Source organism: Pleurodeles waltl, chromosome 1_1 (genome assembly GCF_031143425.1).
Source record: "Pleurodeles waltl isolate 20211129_DDA chromosome 1_1, aPleWal1.hap1.20221129, whole genome shotgun sequence".
Taxonomy (NCBI): domain Eukaryota; kingdom Metazoa; phylum Chordata; class Amphibia; order Caudata; family Salamandridae; genus Pleurodeles; species Pleurodeles waltl.
The window spans coordinates 304321634-304334567 of record NC_090436.1 but is presented as its reverse complement, the minus strand read 5'-3'; the positions used below and the strand labels follow the sequence as shown (position 1 = coordinate 304334567).

Here is a 12934-nt window from a genome sequence, read left to right as displayed (position 1 = left end):
CAGTGCTTTTGTTGGCCAAAGCCAGGGAAAAGGCCTGCCGGGGAGCAGTGTTTCGCGCCCTGAGCCCCTCACGAACGCTCCCAAACGCGGCAGAACCCTCGCCGGGCAGAGCCCTCGCCGGGCCCAGGCCTGGTGGCCTCAGCCATAGTCTTGGCCCCAGAAGGCAAGGGTGAGGACTACAGGCTGACAGCCGGTCCACAAGCCCAGGGGCTTAGCTGAGAGGGACAGACCTGTCACCTAGCCAGGGCCTACTTTCCTCTCTCTGGATAGGTCCCCTGAGTGGGAGGCGGCAGCTATCCCAGCACTCCCCAGGCTCCTGAATTTGCATGCCTCTTCCCCTTGCCCAGCCCCATTTCCAGCCTGCTGCAGCACCCAGAAGGAAGCTGGAGAGACAGCTAAGGGTGCTCCAGAGTGGTTTTTCTTGTTGCCTTTCTTGATACCAGAGATCAGGGGAAAGCGCGAACGCAGTCCCCCACTACCAGAAATTATGCAGTCGAGTATCCCGCATTTGGGGACATCGCAGGGGTCAGCACATCCGAAGTGCAATGGATGAGCCTCACCCTGGGAGAACCACCTTCGTGATCATGGTGTCTCCCCTGCCAGGTAAGTATGAGTTGGAAGGGGACAGGGCAAGGGGGGCCCGCTTGGCATCTCCCTGCAGAGCGAGGGTGGCATCCACAGAGGCAAGGCCTGAGGCGGGGCAGAGCATGGGCGTGGGGGCGCAAAGTGACCAGCCAAGGCCCCGCAGACCCTTTGGGCAAAGCCGTTGCCTACCCAAAGCTGCTTCCCAGAAGCCTCGGCCGGCCGGCCAGTGAAATTTACATGACCACGCCATCCAGCAGAGCCAATCAGGGCCTTGCTTTCAGGATCCTCTCCATTGCTGAGAATTTGGGCAAGGGTAGAGTACAGCATGCTGACAGGTGGGCTCGCCAGGTGGAACGAAGGCCCAGAAGCAGCTTTTGAGGCCCTTTCCCAGCATTCCCCAGGCTCCTGAATTTGCATGCCTCTTCCCCTTGCCCAGCCCCATTTCCAGCCTACTGCAGCACCCAGAAGGAAGCTGGAGAGACAGCTAAGGGTGCTCCAGAGTGGTTTTTCTTGTTGCCTTTCTTGATACCAGAGATCAGGGGAAAGCGCGAACGCAGTCCCCCACTACCAGAAATTATGCAGTCGAGTATCCCGCATTTGGGGACATCGCAGGGGTCAGCACATCCGAAGTGCAATGGATGAGCCTCACCCTGGGAGAACCACCTTCGTGATCATGGTGTCTCCCCTGCCAGGTAAGTATGAGTTGGAAGGGGACAGGGCAAGGGGGGCCCGCTTGGCATCTCCCTGCAGAGCGAGGGTGGCATCCACAGAGGCAAGGCCTGAGGCGGGGCAGAGCATGGGCGTGGGGGCGCAAAGTGACCAGCCAAGGCCCCGCAGACCCTTTGGGCAAAGCCGTTGCCTACCCAAAGCTGCTTCCCAGAAGCCTCGGCCGGCCGGCCAGTGAAATTTACATGACCACGCCATCCAGCAGAGCCAATCAGGGCCTTGCTTTCAGGATCCTCTCCATTGCTGAGAATTTGGGCAAGGGTAGAGTACAGCATGCTGACAGGTGGGCTCGCCAGGTGGAAAGAAGGCCCAGAAGCAGAGTTGGAGGCTTCTGAGCCTACAGAACTGCCACTAAGCCCTACTCTAGGGCTAGGCAGTGCTTTTGTTGGCCAAAGCCAGGGAAAAGGCCTGCCGGGGAGCAGTGTTTCGCGCCCTGAGCCCCTCACGCCTTCCCGAATGCTCCCAAACGCGGCAGAACCCTCGCCGGGCAGAGCCCTCGCCGGGCCCAGGCCTGGTGGCCTCAGCCATAGTCTTGGCCCCAGAAGGCAAGGGTGAGGACTACAGGCTGACAGCCGGTCCACAAGCCCAGGGGCTTAGCTGAGAGGGACAGACCTGTCACCTAGCCAGGGCCTACTTTCCTCTCTCTGGATAGGTCCCCTGAGTGGGAGGCGGCAGCTATCCCAGCACTCCCCAGGCTCCTGAATTTGCATGCCTCTTCCCCTTGCCCAGCCCCATTTCCAGCCTGCTGCAGCACCCAGAAGGAAGCTGGAGAGACAGCTAAGGGTGCTCCAGAGTGGTTTTTCTTGTTGCCTTTCTTGATACCAGAGATCAGGGGAAAGCGCGAACGCAGTCCCCCACTACCAGAAATTATGCAGTCGAGTATCCCGCATTTGGGGACATCGCAGGGGTCAGCACATCCGAAGTGCAATGGATGAGCCTCACCCTGGGAGAACCACCTTCGTGATCATGGTGTCTCCCCTGCCAGGTAAGTATGAGTTGGAAGGGGACAGGGCAAGGGGGGCCCGCTTGGCATCTCCCTGCAGAGCGAGGGTGGCATCCACAGAGGCAAGGCCTGAGGCGGGGCAGAGCATGGGCGTGGGGGCGCAAAGTGACCAGCCAAGGCCCCGCAGACCCTTTGGGCAAAGCCGTTGCCTACCCAAAGCTGCTTCCCAGAAGCCTCGGCCGGCCGGCCAGTGAAATTTACATGACCACGCCATCCAGCAGAGCCAATCAGGGCCTTGCTTTCAGGATCCTCTCCATTGCTGAGAATTTGGGCAAGGGTAGAGTACAGCATGCTGACAGGTGGGCTCGCCAGGTGGAACGAAGGCCCAGAAGCAGCTTTTGAGGCCCTTTCCCAGCATTCCCCAGGCTCCTGAATTTGCATGCCTCTTCCCCTTGCCCAGCCCCATTTCCAGCCTACTGCAGCACCCAGAAGGAAGCTGGAGAGACAGCTAAGGGTGCTCCAGAGTGGTTTTTCTTGTTGCCTTTCTTGATACCAGAGATCAGGGGAAAGCGCGAACGCAGTCCCCCACTACCAGAAATTATGCAGTCGAGTATCCCGCATTTGGGGACATCGCAGGGGTCAGCACATCCGAAGTGCAATGGATGAGCCTCACCCTGGGAGAACCACCTTCGTGATCATGGTGTCTCCCCTGCCAGGTAAGTATGAGTTGGAAGGGGACAGGGCAAGGGGGGCCCGCTTGGCATCTCCCTGCAGAGCGAGGGTGGCATCCACAGAGGCAAGGCCTGAGGCGGGGCAGAGCATGGGCGTGGGGGCGCAAAGTGACCAGCCAAGGCCCCGCAGACCCTTTGGGCAAAGCCGTTGCCTACCCAAAGCTGCTTCCCAGAAGCCTCGGCCGGCCGGCCAGTGAAATTTACATGACCACGCCATCCAGCAGAGCCAATCAGGGCCTTGCTTTCAGGATCCTCTCCATTGCTGAGAATTTGGGCAAGGGTAGAGTACAGCATGCTGACAGGTGGGCTCGCCAGGTGGAAAGAAGGCCCAGAAGCAGAGTTGGAGGCTTCTGAGCCTACAGAACTGCCACTAAGCCCTACTCTAGGGCTAGGCAGTGCTTTTGTTGGCCAAAGCCAGGGAAAAGGCCTGCCGGGGAGCAGTGTTTCGCGCCCTGAGCCCCTCACGCCTTCCCGAACGCTCCCAAACGCGGCAGAACCCTCGCCGGGCCCAGGCCTGGTGGCCTCAGCCATAGTCTTGGCCCCAGAAGGCAAGGGTGAGGACTACAGGCTGACAGCCGGTCCACAAGCCCAGGGGCTTAGCTGAGAGGGACAGACCTGTCACCTAGCCAGGGCCTACTTTCCTCTCTCTGGATAGGTCCCCTGAGTGGGAGGCGGCAGCTATCCCAGCACTCCCCAGGCTCCTGAATTTGCATGCCTCTTCCCCTTGCCCAGCCCCATTTCCAGCCTGCTGCAGCACCCAGAAGGAAGCTGGAGAGACAGCTAAGGGTGCTCCAGAGTGGTTTTTCTTGTTGCCTTTCTTGATACCAGAGATCAGGGGAAAGCGCGAACGCAGTCCCCCACTACCAGAAATTATGCAGTCGAGTATCCCGCATTTGGGGACATCGCAGGGGTCAGCACATCCGAAGTGCAATGGATGAGCCTCACCCTGGGAGAACCACCTTCGTGATCATGGTGTCTCCCCTGCCAGGTAAGTATGAGTTGGAAGGGGACAGGGCAAGGGGGGCCCGCTTGGCATCTCCCTGCAGAGCGAGGGTGGCATCCACAGAGGCAAGGCCTGAGGCGGGGCAGAGCATGGGCGTGGGGGCGCAAAGTGACCAGCCAAGGCCCCGCAGACCCTTTGGGCAAAGCCGTTGCCTACCCAAAGCTGCTTCCCAGAAGCCTCGGCCGGCCGGCCAGTGAAATTTACATGACCACGCCATCCAGCAGAGCCAATCAGGGCCTTGCTTTCAGGATCCTCTCCATTGCTGAGAATTTGGGCAAGGGTAGAGTACAGCATGCTGACAGGTGGGCTCGCCAGGTGGAAAGAAGGCCCAGAAGCAGAGTTGGAGGCTTCTGAGCCTACAGAACTGCCACTAAGCCCTACTCTAGGGCTAGGCAGTGCTTTTGTTGGCCAAAGCCAGGGAAAAGGCCTGCCGGGGAGCAGTGTTTCGCGCCCTGAGCCCCTCACGCCTTCCCGAACGCTCCCAAACGCGGCAGAACCCTCGCCGGGCAGAGCCCTCGCCGGGCCCAGGCCTGGTGGCCTCAGCCATAGTCTTGGCCCCAGAAGGCAAGGGTGAGGACTACAGGCTGACAGCCGGTCCACAAGCCCAGGGGCTTAGCTGAGAGGGACAGACCTGTCACCTAGCCAGGGCCTACTTTCCTCTCTCTGGATAGGTCCCCTGAGTGGGAGGCGGCAGCTATCCCAGCACTCCCCAGGCTCCTGAATTTGCATGCCTCTTCCCCTTGCCCAGCCCCATTTCCAGCCTGCTGCAGCACCCAGAAGGAAGCTGGAGAGACAGCTAAGGGTGCTCCAGAGTGGTTTTTCTTGTTGCCTTTCTTGATACCAGAGATCAGGGGAAAGCGCGAACGCAGTCCCCCACTACCAGAAATTATGCAGTCGAGTATCCCGCATTTGGGGACATCGCAGGGGTCAGCACATCCGAAGTGCAATGGATGAGCCTCACCCTGGGAGAACCACCTTCGTGATCATGGTGTCTCCCCTGCCAGGTAAGTATGAGTTGGAAGGGGACAGGGCAAGGGGGGCCCGCTTGGCATCTCCCTGCAGAGCGAGGGTGGCATCCACAGAGGCAAGGCCTGAGGCGGGGCAGAGCATGGGCGTGGGGGCGCAAAGTGACCAGCCAAGGCCCCGCAGACCCTTTGGGCAAAGCCGTTGCCTACCCAAAGCTGCTTCCCAGAAGCCTCGGCCGGCCGGCCAGTGAAATTTACATGACCACGCCATCCAGCAGAGCCAATCAGGGCCTTGCTTTCAGGATCCTCTCCATTGCTGAGAATTTGGGCAAGGGTAGAGTACAGCATGCTGACAGGTGGGCTCGCCAGGTGGAACGAAGGCCCAGAAGCAGCTTTTGAGGCCCTTTCCCAGCATTCCCCAGGCTCCTGAATTTGCATGCCTCTTCCCCTTGCCCAGCCCCATTTCCAGCCTACTGCAGCACCCAGAAGGAAGCTGGAGAGACAGCTAAGGGTGCTCCAGAGTGGTTTTTCTTGTTGCCTTTCTTGATACCAGAGATCAGGGGAAAGCGCGAACGCAGTCCCCCACTACCAGAAATTATGCAGTCGAGTATCCCGCATTTGGGGACATCGCAGGGGTCAGCACATCCGAAGTGCAATGGATGAGCCTCACCCTGGGAGAACCACCTTCGTGATCATGGTGTCTCCCCTGCCAGGTAAGTATGAGTTGGAAGGGGACAGGGCAAGGGGGGCCCGCTTGGCATCTCCCTGCAGAGCGAGGGTGGCATCCACAGAGGCAAGGCCTGAGGCGGGGCAGAGCATGGGCGTGGGGGCGCAAAGTGACCAGCCAAGGCCCCGCAGACCCTTTGGGCAAAGCCGTTGCCTACCCAAAGCTGCTTCCCAGAAGCCTCGGCCGGCCGGCCAGTGAAATTTACATGACCACGCCATCCAGCAGAGCCAATCAGGGCCTTGCTTTCAGGATCCTCTCCATTGCTGAGAATTTGGGCAAGGGTAGAGTACAGCATGCTGACAGGTGGGCTCGCCAGGTGGAAAGAAGGCCCAGAAGCAGAGTTGGAGGCTTCTGAGCCTACAGAACTGCCACTAAGCCCTACTCTAGGGCTAGGCAGTGCTTTTGTTGGCCAAAGCCAGGGAAAAGGCCTGCCGGGGAGCAGTGTTTCGCGCCCTGAGCCCCTCACGCCTTCCCGAACGCTCCCAAACGCGGCAGAACCCTCGCCGGGCAGAGCCCTCGCCGGGCCCAGGCCTGGTGGCCTCAGCCATAGTCTTGGCCCCAGAAGGCAAGGGTGAGGACTACAGGCTGACAGCCGGTCCACAAGCCCAGGGGCTTAGCTGAGAGGGACAGACCTGTCACCTAGCCAGGGCCTACTTTCCTCTCTCTGGATAGGTCCCCTGAGTGGGAGGCGGCAGCTATCCCAGCACTCCCCAGGCTCCTGAATTTGCATGCCTCTTCCCCTTGCCCAGCCCCATTTCCAGCCTGCTGCAGCACCCAGAAGGAAGCTGGAGAGACAGCTAAGGGTGCTCCAGAGTGGTTTTTCTTGTTGCCTTTCTTGATACCAGAGATCAGGGGAAAGCGCGAACGCAGTCCCCCACTACCAGAAATTATGCAGTCGAGTATCCCGCATTTGGGGACATCGCAGGGGTCAGCACATCCGAAGTGCAATGGATGAGCCTCACCCTGGGAGAACCACCTTCGTGATCATGGTGTCTCCCCTGCCAGGTAAGTATGAGTTGGAAGGGGACAGGGCAAGGGGGGCCCGCTTGGCATCTCCCTGCAGAGCGAGGGTGGCATCCACAGAGGCAAGGCCTGAGGCGGGGCAGAGCATGGGCGTGGGGGCGCAAAGTGACCAGCCAAGGCCCCGCAGACCCTTTGGGCAAAGCCGTTGCCTACCCAAAGCTGCTTCCCAGAAGCCTCGGCCGGCCGGCCAGTGAAATTTACATGACCACGCCATCCAGCAGAGCCAATCAGGGCCTTGCTTTCAGGATCCTCTCCATTGCTGAGAATTTGGGCAAGGGTAGAGTACAGCATGCTGACAGGTGGGCTCGCCAGGTGGAACGAAGGCCCAGAAGCAGCTTTTGAGGCCCTTTCCCAGCATTCCCCAGGCTCCTGAATTTGCATGCCTCTTCCCCTTGCCCAGCCCCATTTCCAGCCTACTGCAGCACCCAGAAGGAAGCTGGAGAGACAGCTAAGGGTGCTCCAGAGTGGTTTTTCTTGTTGCCTTTCTTGATACCAGAGATCAGGGGAAAGCGCGAACGCAGTCCCCCACTACCAGAAATTATGCAGTCGAGTATCCCGCATTTGGGGACATCGCAGGGGTCAGCACATCCGAAGTGCAATGGATGAGCCTCACCCTGGGAGAACCACCTTCGTGATCATGGTGTCTCCCCTGCCAGGTAAGTATGAGTTGGAAGGGGACAGGGCAAGGGGGGCCCGCTTGGCATCTCCCTGCAGAGCGAGGGTGGCATCCACAGAGGCAAGGCCTGAGGCGGGGCAGAGCATGGGCGTGGGGGCGCAAAGTGACCAGCCAAGGCCCCGCAGACCCTTTGGGCAAAGCCGTTGCCTACCCAAAGCTGCTTCCCAGAAGCCTCGGCCGGCCGGCCAGTGAAATTTACATGACCACGCCATCCAGCAGAGCCAATCAGGGCCTTGCTTTCAGGATCCTCTCCATTGCTGAGAATTTGGGCAAGGGTAGAGTACAGCATGCTGACAGGTGGGCTCGCCAGGTGGAAAGAAGGCCCAGAAGCAGAGTTGGAGGCTTCTGAGCCTACAGAACTGCCACTAAGCCCTACTCTAGGGCTAGGCAGTGCTTTTGTTGGCCAAAGCCAGGGAAAAGGCCTGCCGGGGAGCAGTGTTTCGCGCCCTGAGCCCCTCACGCCTTCCCGAACGCTCCCAAACGCGGCAGAACCCTCGCCGGGCAGAGCCCTCGCCGGGCCCAGGCCTGGTGGCCTCAGCCATAGTCTTGGCCCCAGAAGGCAAGGGTGAGGACTACAGGCTGACAGCCGGTCCACAAGCCCAGGGGCTTAGCTGAGAGGGACAGACCTGTCACCTAGCCAGGGCCTACTTTCCTCTCTCTGGATAGGTCCCCTGAGTGGGAGGCGGCAGCTATCCCAGCACTCCCCAGGCTCCTGAATTTGCATGCCTCTTCCCCTTGCCCAGCCCCATTTCCAGCCTGCTGCAGCACCCAGAAGGAAGCTGGAGAGACAGCTAAGGGTGCTCCAGAGTGGTTTTTCTTGTTGCCTTTCTTGATACCAGAGATCAGGGGAAAGCGCGAACGCAGTCCCCCACTACCAGAAATTATGCAGTCGAGTATCCCGCATTTGGGGACATCGCAGGGGTCAGCACATCCGAAGTGCAATGGATGAGCCTCACCCTGGGAGAACCACCTTCGTGATCATGGTGTCTCCCCTGCCAGGTAAGTATGAGTTGGAAGGGGACAGGGCAAGGGGGGCCCGCTTGGCATCTCCCTGCAGAGCGAGGGTGGCATCCACAGAGGCAAGGCCTGAGGCGGGGCAGAGCATGGGCGTGGGGGCGCAAAGTGACCAGCCAAGGCCCCGCAGACCCTTTGGGCAAAGCCGTTGCCTACCCAAAGCTGCTTCCCAGAAGCCTCGGCCGGCCGGCCAGTGAAATTTACATGACCACGCCATCCAGCAGAGCCAATCAGGGCCTTGCTTTCAGGATCCTCTCCATTGCTGAGAATTTGGGCAAGGGTAGAGTACAGCATGCTGACAGGTGGGCTCGCCAGGTGGAACGAAGGCCCAGAAGCAGCTTTTGAGGCCCTTTCCCAGCATTCCCCAGGCTCCTGAATTTGCATGCCTCTTCCCCTTGCCCAGCCCCATTTCCAGCCTACTGCAGCACCCAGAAGGAAGCTGGAGAGACAGCTAAGGGTGCTCCAGAGTGGTTTTTCTTGTTGCCTTTCTTGATACCAGAGATCAGGGGAAAGCGCGAACGCAGTCCCCCACTACCAGAAATTATGCAGTCGAGTATCCCGCATTTGGGGACATCGCAGGGGTCAGCACATCCGAAGTGCAATGGATGAGCCTCACCCTGGGAGAACCACCTTCGTGATCATGGTGTCTCCCCTGCCAGGTAAGTATGAGTTGGAAGGGGACAGGGCAAGGGGGGCCCGCTTGGCATCTCCCTGCAGAGCGAGGGTGGCATCCACAGAGGCAAGGCCTGAGGCGGGGCAGAGCATGGGCGTGGGGGCGCAAAGTGACCAGCCAAGGCCCCGCAGACCCTTTGGGCAAAGCCGTTGCCTACCCAAAGCTGCTTCCCAGAAGCCTCGGCCGGCCGGCCAGTGAAATTTACATGACCACGCCATCCAGCAGAGCCAATCAGGGCCTTGCTTTCAGGATCCTCTCCATTGCTGAGAATTTGGGCAAGGGTAGAGTACAGCATGCTGACAGGTGGGCTCGCCAGGTGGAAAGAAGGCCCAGAAGCAGAGTTGGAGGCTTCTGAGCCTACAGAACTGCCACTAAGCCCTACTCTAGGGCTAGGCAGTGCTTTTGTTGGCCAAAGCCAGGGAAAAGGCCTGCCGGGGAGCAGTGTTTCGCGCCCTGAGCCCCTCACGAACGCTCCCAAACGCGGCAGAACCCTCGCCGGGCAGAGCCCTCGCCGGGCCCAGGCCTGGTGGCCTCAGCCATAGTCTTGGCCCCAGAAGGCAAGGGTGAGGACTACAGGCTGACAGCCGGTCCACAAGCCCAGGGGCTTAGCTGAGAGGGACAGACCTGTCACCTAGCCAGGGCCTACTTTCCTCTCTCTGGATAGGTCCCCTGAGTGGGAGGCGGCAGCTATCCCAGCACTCCCCAGGCTCCTGAATTTGCATGCCTCTTCCCCTTGCCCAGCCCCATTTCCAGCCTGCTGCAGCACCCAGAAGGAAGCTGGAGAGACAGCTAAGGGTGCTCCAGAGTGGTTTTTCTTGTTGCCTTTCTTGATACCAGAGATCAGGGGAAAGCGCGAACGCAGTCCCCCACTACCAGAAATTATGCAGTCGAGTATCCCGCATTTGGGGACATCGCAGGGGTCAGCACATCCGAAGTGCAATGGATGAGCCTCACCCTGGGAGAACCACCTTCGTGATCATGGTGTCTCCCCTGCCAGGTAAGTATGAGTTGGAAGGGGACAGGGCAAGGGGGGCCCGCTTGGCATCTCCCTGCAGAGCGAGGGTGGCATCCACAGAGGCAAGGCCTGAGGCGGGGCAGAGCATGGGCGTGGGGGCGCAAAGTGACCAGCCAAGGCCCCGCAGACCCTTTGGGCAAAGCCGTTGCCTACCCAAAGCTGCTTCCCAGAAGCCTCGGCCGGCCGGCCAGTGAAATTTACATGACCACGCCATCCAGCAGAGCCAATCAGGGCCTTGCTTTCAGGATCCTCTCCATTGCTGAGAATTTGGGCAAGGGTAGAGTACAGCATGCTGACAGGTGGGCTCGCCAGGTGGAACGAAGGCCCAGAAGCAGCTTTTGAGGCCCTTTCCCAGCATTCCCCAGGCTCCTGAATTTGCATGCCTCTTCCCCTTGCCCAGCCCCATTTCCAGCCTACTGCAGCACCCAGAAGGAAGCTGGAGAGACAGCTAAGGGTGCTCCAGAGTGGTTTTTCTTGTTGCCTTTCTTGATACCAGAGATCAGGGGAAAGCGCGAACGCAGTCCCCCACTACCAGAAATTATGCAGTCGAGTATCCCGCATTTGGGGACATCGCAGGGGTCAGCACATCCGAAGTGCAATGGATGAGCCTCACCCTGGGAGAACCACCTTCGTGATCATGGTGTCTCCCCTGCCAGGTAAGTATGAGTTGGAAGGGGACAGGGCAAGGGGGGCCCGCTTGGCATCTCCCTGCAGAGCGAGGGTGGCATCCACAGAGGCAAGGCCTGAGGCGGGGCAGAGCATGGGCGTGGGGGCGCAAAGTGACCAGCCAAGGCCCCGCAGACCCTTTGGGCAAAGCCGTTGCCTACCCAAAGCTGCTTCCCAGAAGCCTCGGCCGGCCGGCCAGTGAAATTTACATGACCACGCCATCCAGCAGAGCCAATCAGGGCCTTGCTTTCAGGATCCTCTCCATTGCTGAGAATTTGGGCAAGGGTAGAGTACAGCATGCTGACAGGTGGGCTCGCCAGGTGGAAAGAAGGCCCAGAAGCAGAGTTGGAGGCTTCTGAGCCTACAGAACTGCCACTAAGCCCTACTCTAGGGCTAGGCAGTGCTTTTGTTGGCCAAAGCCAGGGAAAAGGCCTGCCGGGGAGCAGTGTTTCGCGCCCTGAGCCCCTCACGCCTTCCCGAATGCTCCCAAACGCGGCAGAACCCTCGCCGGGCAGAGCCCTCGCCGGGCCCAGGCCTGGTGGCCTCAGCCATAGTCTTGGCCCCAGAAGGCAAGGGTGAGGACTACAGGCTGACAGCCGGTCCACAAGCCCAGGGGCTTAGCTGAGAGGGACAGACCTGTCACCTAGCCAGGGCCTACTTTCCTCTCTCTGGATAGGTCCCCTGAGTGGGAGGCGGCAGCTATCCCAGCACTCCCCAGGCTCCTGAATTTGCATGCCTCTTCCCCTTGCCCAGCCCCATTTCCAGCCTGCTGCAGCACCCAGAAGGAAGCTGGAGAGACAGCTAAGGGTGCTCCAGAGTGGTTTTTCTTGTTGCCTTTCTTGATACCAGAGATCAGGGGAAAGCGCGAACGCAGTCCCCCACTACCAGAAATTATGCAGTCGAGTATCCCGCATTTGGGGACATCGCAGGGGTCAGCACATCCGAAGTGCAATGGATGAGCCTCACCCTGGGAGAACCACCTTCGTGATCATGGTGTCTCCCCTGCCAGGTAAGTATGAGTTGGAAGGGGACAGGGCAAGGGGGGCCCGCTTGGCATCTCCCTGCAGAGCGAGGGTGGCATCCACAGAGGCAAGGCCTGAGGCGGGGCAGAGCATGGGCGTGGGGGCGCAAAGTGACCAGCCAAGGCCCCGCAGACCCTTTGGGCAAAGCCGTTGCCTACCCAAAGCTGCTTCCCAGAAGCCTCGGCCGGCCGGCCAGTGAAATTTACATGACCACGCCATCCAGCAGAGCCAATCAGGGCCTTGCTTTCAGGATCCTCTCCATTGCTGAGAATTTGGGCAAGGGTAGAGTACAGCATGCTGACAGGTGGGCTCGCCAGGTGGAACGAAGGCCCAGAAGCAGCTTTTGAGGCCCTTTCCCAGCATTCCCCAGGCTCCTGAATTTGCATGCCTCTTCCCCTTGCCCAGCCCCATTTCCAGCCTACTGCAGCACCCAGAAGGAAGCTGGAGAGACAGCTAAGGGTGCTCCAGAGTGGTTTTTCTTGTTGCCTTTCTTGATACCAGAGATCAGGGGAAAGCGCGAACGCAGTCCCCCACTACCAGAAATTATGCAGTCGAGTATCCCGCATTTGGGGACATCGCAGGGGTCAGCACATCCGAAGTGCAATGGATGAGCCTCACCCTGGGAGAACCACCTTCGTGATCATGGTGTCTCCCCTGCCAGGTAAGTATGAGTTGGAAGGGGACAGGGCAAGGGGGGCCCGCTTGGCATCTCCCTGCAGAGCGAGGGTGGCATCCACAGAGGCAAGGCCTGAGGCGGGGCAGAGCATGGGCGTGGGGGCGCAAAGTGACCAGCCAAGGCCCCGCAGACCCTTTGGGCAAAGCCGTTGCCTACCCAAAGCTGCTTCCCAGAAGCCTCGGCCGGCCGGCCAGTGAAATTTACATGACCACGCCATCCAGCAGAGCCAATCAGGGCCTTGCTTTCAGGATCCTCTCCATTGCTGAGAATTTGGGCAAGGGTAGAGTACAGCATGCTGACAGGTGGGCTCGCCAGGTGGAAAGAAGGCCCAGAAGCAGAGTTGGAGGCTTCTGAGCCTACAGAACTGCCACTAAGCCCTACTCTAGGGCTAGGCAGTGCTTTTGTTGGCCAAAGCCAGGGAAAAGGCCTGCCGGGGAGCAGTGTTTCGCGCCCTGAGCCCCTCACGCCTTCCCGAACGCTCCCAAACGC

The 12934-nt window shown here is 59.7% G+C and overlaps 15 non-coding genes across 15 annotated transcripts; all 15 read right to left on the bottom strand.

Moving 5' to 3' along the window:
- Window positions 1-447: 447 nt before the first annotated feature.
- On the bottom strand, window positions 448-611 carry LOC138294139 (U1 spliceosomal RNA). Its single transcript, XR_011203218.1, has one exon. It is a non-coding gene; the product is annotated as a U1 spliceosomal RNA (small nuclear RNA).
- A 510-nt stretch (window positions 612-1121) lies between these two features.
- Window positions 1122-1285, bottom strand: LOC138294131 (U1 spliceosomal RNA). Its single transcript, XR_011203215.1, has one exon. It is a non-coding gene; the product is annotated as a U1 spliceosomal RNA (small nuclear RNA).
- An 855-nt stretch (window positions 1286-2140) lies between these two features.
- On the bottom strand, window positions 2141-2304 carry LOC138294125 (U1 spliceosomal RNA). The gene has a single exon (XR_011203208.1). It is a non-coding gene; the product is annotated as a U1 spliceosomal RNA (small nuclear RNA).
- Window positions 2305-2814: 510 nt separating this feature from the next.
- On the bottom strand, window positions 2815-2978 carry LOC138294120 (U1 spliceosomal RNA). The gene has a single exon (XR_011203206.1). It is a non-coding gene; the product is annotated as a U1 spliceosomal RNA (small nuclear RNA).
- Window positions 2979-3817: 839 nt separating this feature from the next.
- LOC138294109 (U1 spliceosomal RNA) lies at window positions 3818-3981 on the bottom strand. The gene has a single exon (XR_011203197.1). It is a non-coding gene; the product is annotated as a U1 spliceosomal RNA (small nuclear RNA).
- An 855-nt stretch (window positions 3982-4836) lies between these two features.
- LOC138294103 (U1 spliceosomal RNA) lies at window positions 4837-5000 on the bottom strand. The gene has a single exon (XR_011203189.1). It is a non-coding gene; the product is annotated as a U1 spliceosomal RNA (small nuclear RNA).
- A 510-nt stretch (window positions 5001-5510) lies between these two features.
- LOC138294086 (U1 spliceosomal RNA) lies at window positions 5511-5674 on the bottom strand. Its single transcript, XR_011203177.1, has one exon. It is a non-coding gene; the product is annotated as a U1 spliceosomal RNA (small nuclear RNA).
- An 855-nt stretch (window positions 5675-6529) lies between these two features.
- Window positions 6530-6693, bottom strand: LOC138294080 (U1 spliceosomal RNA). Its single transcript, XR_011203173.1, has one exon. It is a non-coding gene; the product is annotated as a U1 spliceosomal RNA (small nuclear RNA).
- A 510-nt stretch (window positions 6694-7203) lies between these two features.
- LOC138294074 (U1 spliceosomal RNA) lies at window positions 7204-7367 on the bottom strand. Its single transcript, XR_011203169.1, has one exon. It is a non-coding gene; the product is annotated as a U1 spliceosomal RNA (small nuclear RNA).
- Window positions 7368-8222: 855 nt separating this feature from the next.
- LOC138294066 (U1 spliceosomal RNA) lies at window positions 8223-8386 on the bottom strand. The gene has a single exon (XR_011203166.1). It is a non-coding gene; the product is annotated as a U1 spliceosomal RNA (small nuclear RNA).
- A 510-nt stretch (window positions 8387-8896) lies between these two features.
- LOC138294058 (U1 spliceosomal RNA) lies at window positions 8897-9060 on the bottom strand. The gene has a single exon (XR_011203162.1). It is a non-coding gene; the product is annotated as a U1 spliceosomal RNA (small nuclear RNA).
- An 847-nt stretch (window positions 9061-9907) lies between these two features.
- On the bottom strand, window positions 9908-10071 carry LOC138294051 (U1 spliceosomal RNA). The gene has a single exon (XR_011203160.1). It is a non-coding gene; the product is annotated as a U1 spliceosomal RNA (small nuclear RNA).
- A 510-nt stretch (window positions 10072-10581) lies between these two features.
- On the bottom strand, window positions 10582-10745 carry LOC138294043 (U1 spliceosomal RNA). The gene has a single exon (XR_011203159.1). It is a non-coding gene; the product is annotated as a U1 spliceosomal RNA (small nuclear RNA).
- An 855-nt stretch (window positions 10746-11600) lies between these two features.
- Window positions 11601-11764, bottom strand: LOC138294036 (U1 spliceosomal RNA). The gene has a single exon (XR_011203158.1). It is a non-coding gene; the product is annotated as a U1 spliceosomal RNA (small nuclear RNA).
- A 510-nt stretch (window positions 11765-12274) lies between these two features.
- Window positions 12275-12438, bottom strand: LOC138294028 (U1 spliceosomal RNA). Its single transcript, XR_011203157.1, has one exon. It is a non-coding gene; the product is annotated as a U1 spliceosomal RNA (small nuclear RNA).
- Window positions 12439-12934: the final 496 nt, after the last annotated feature.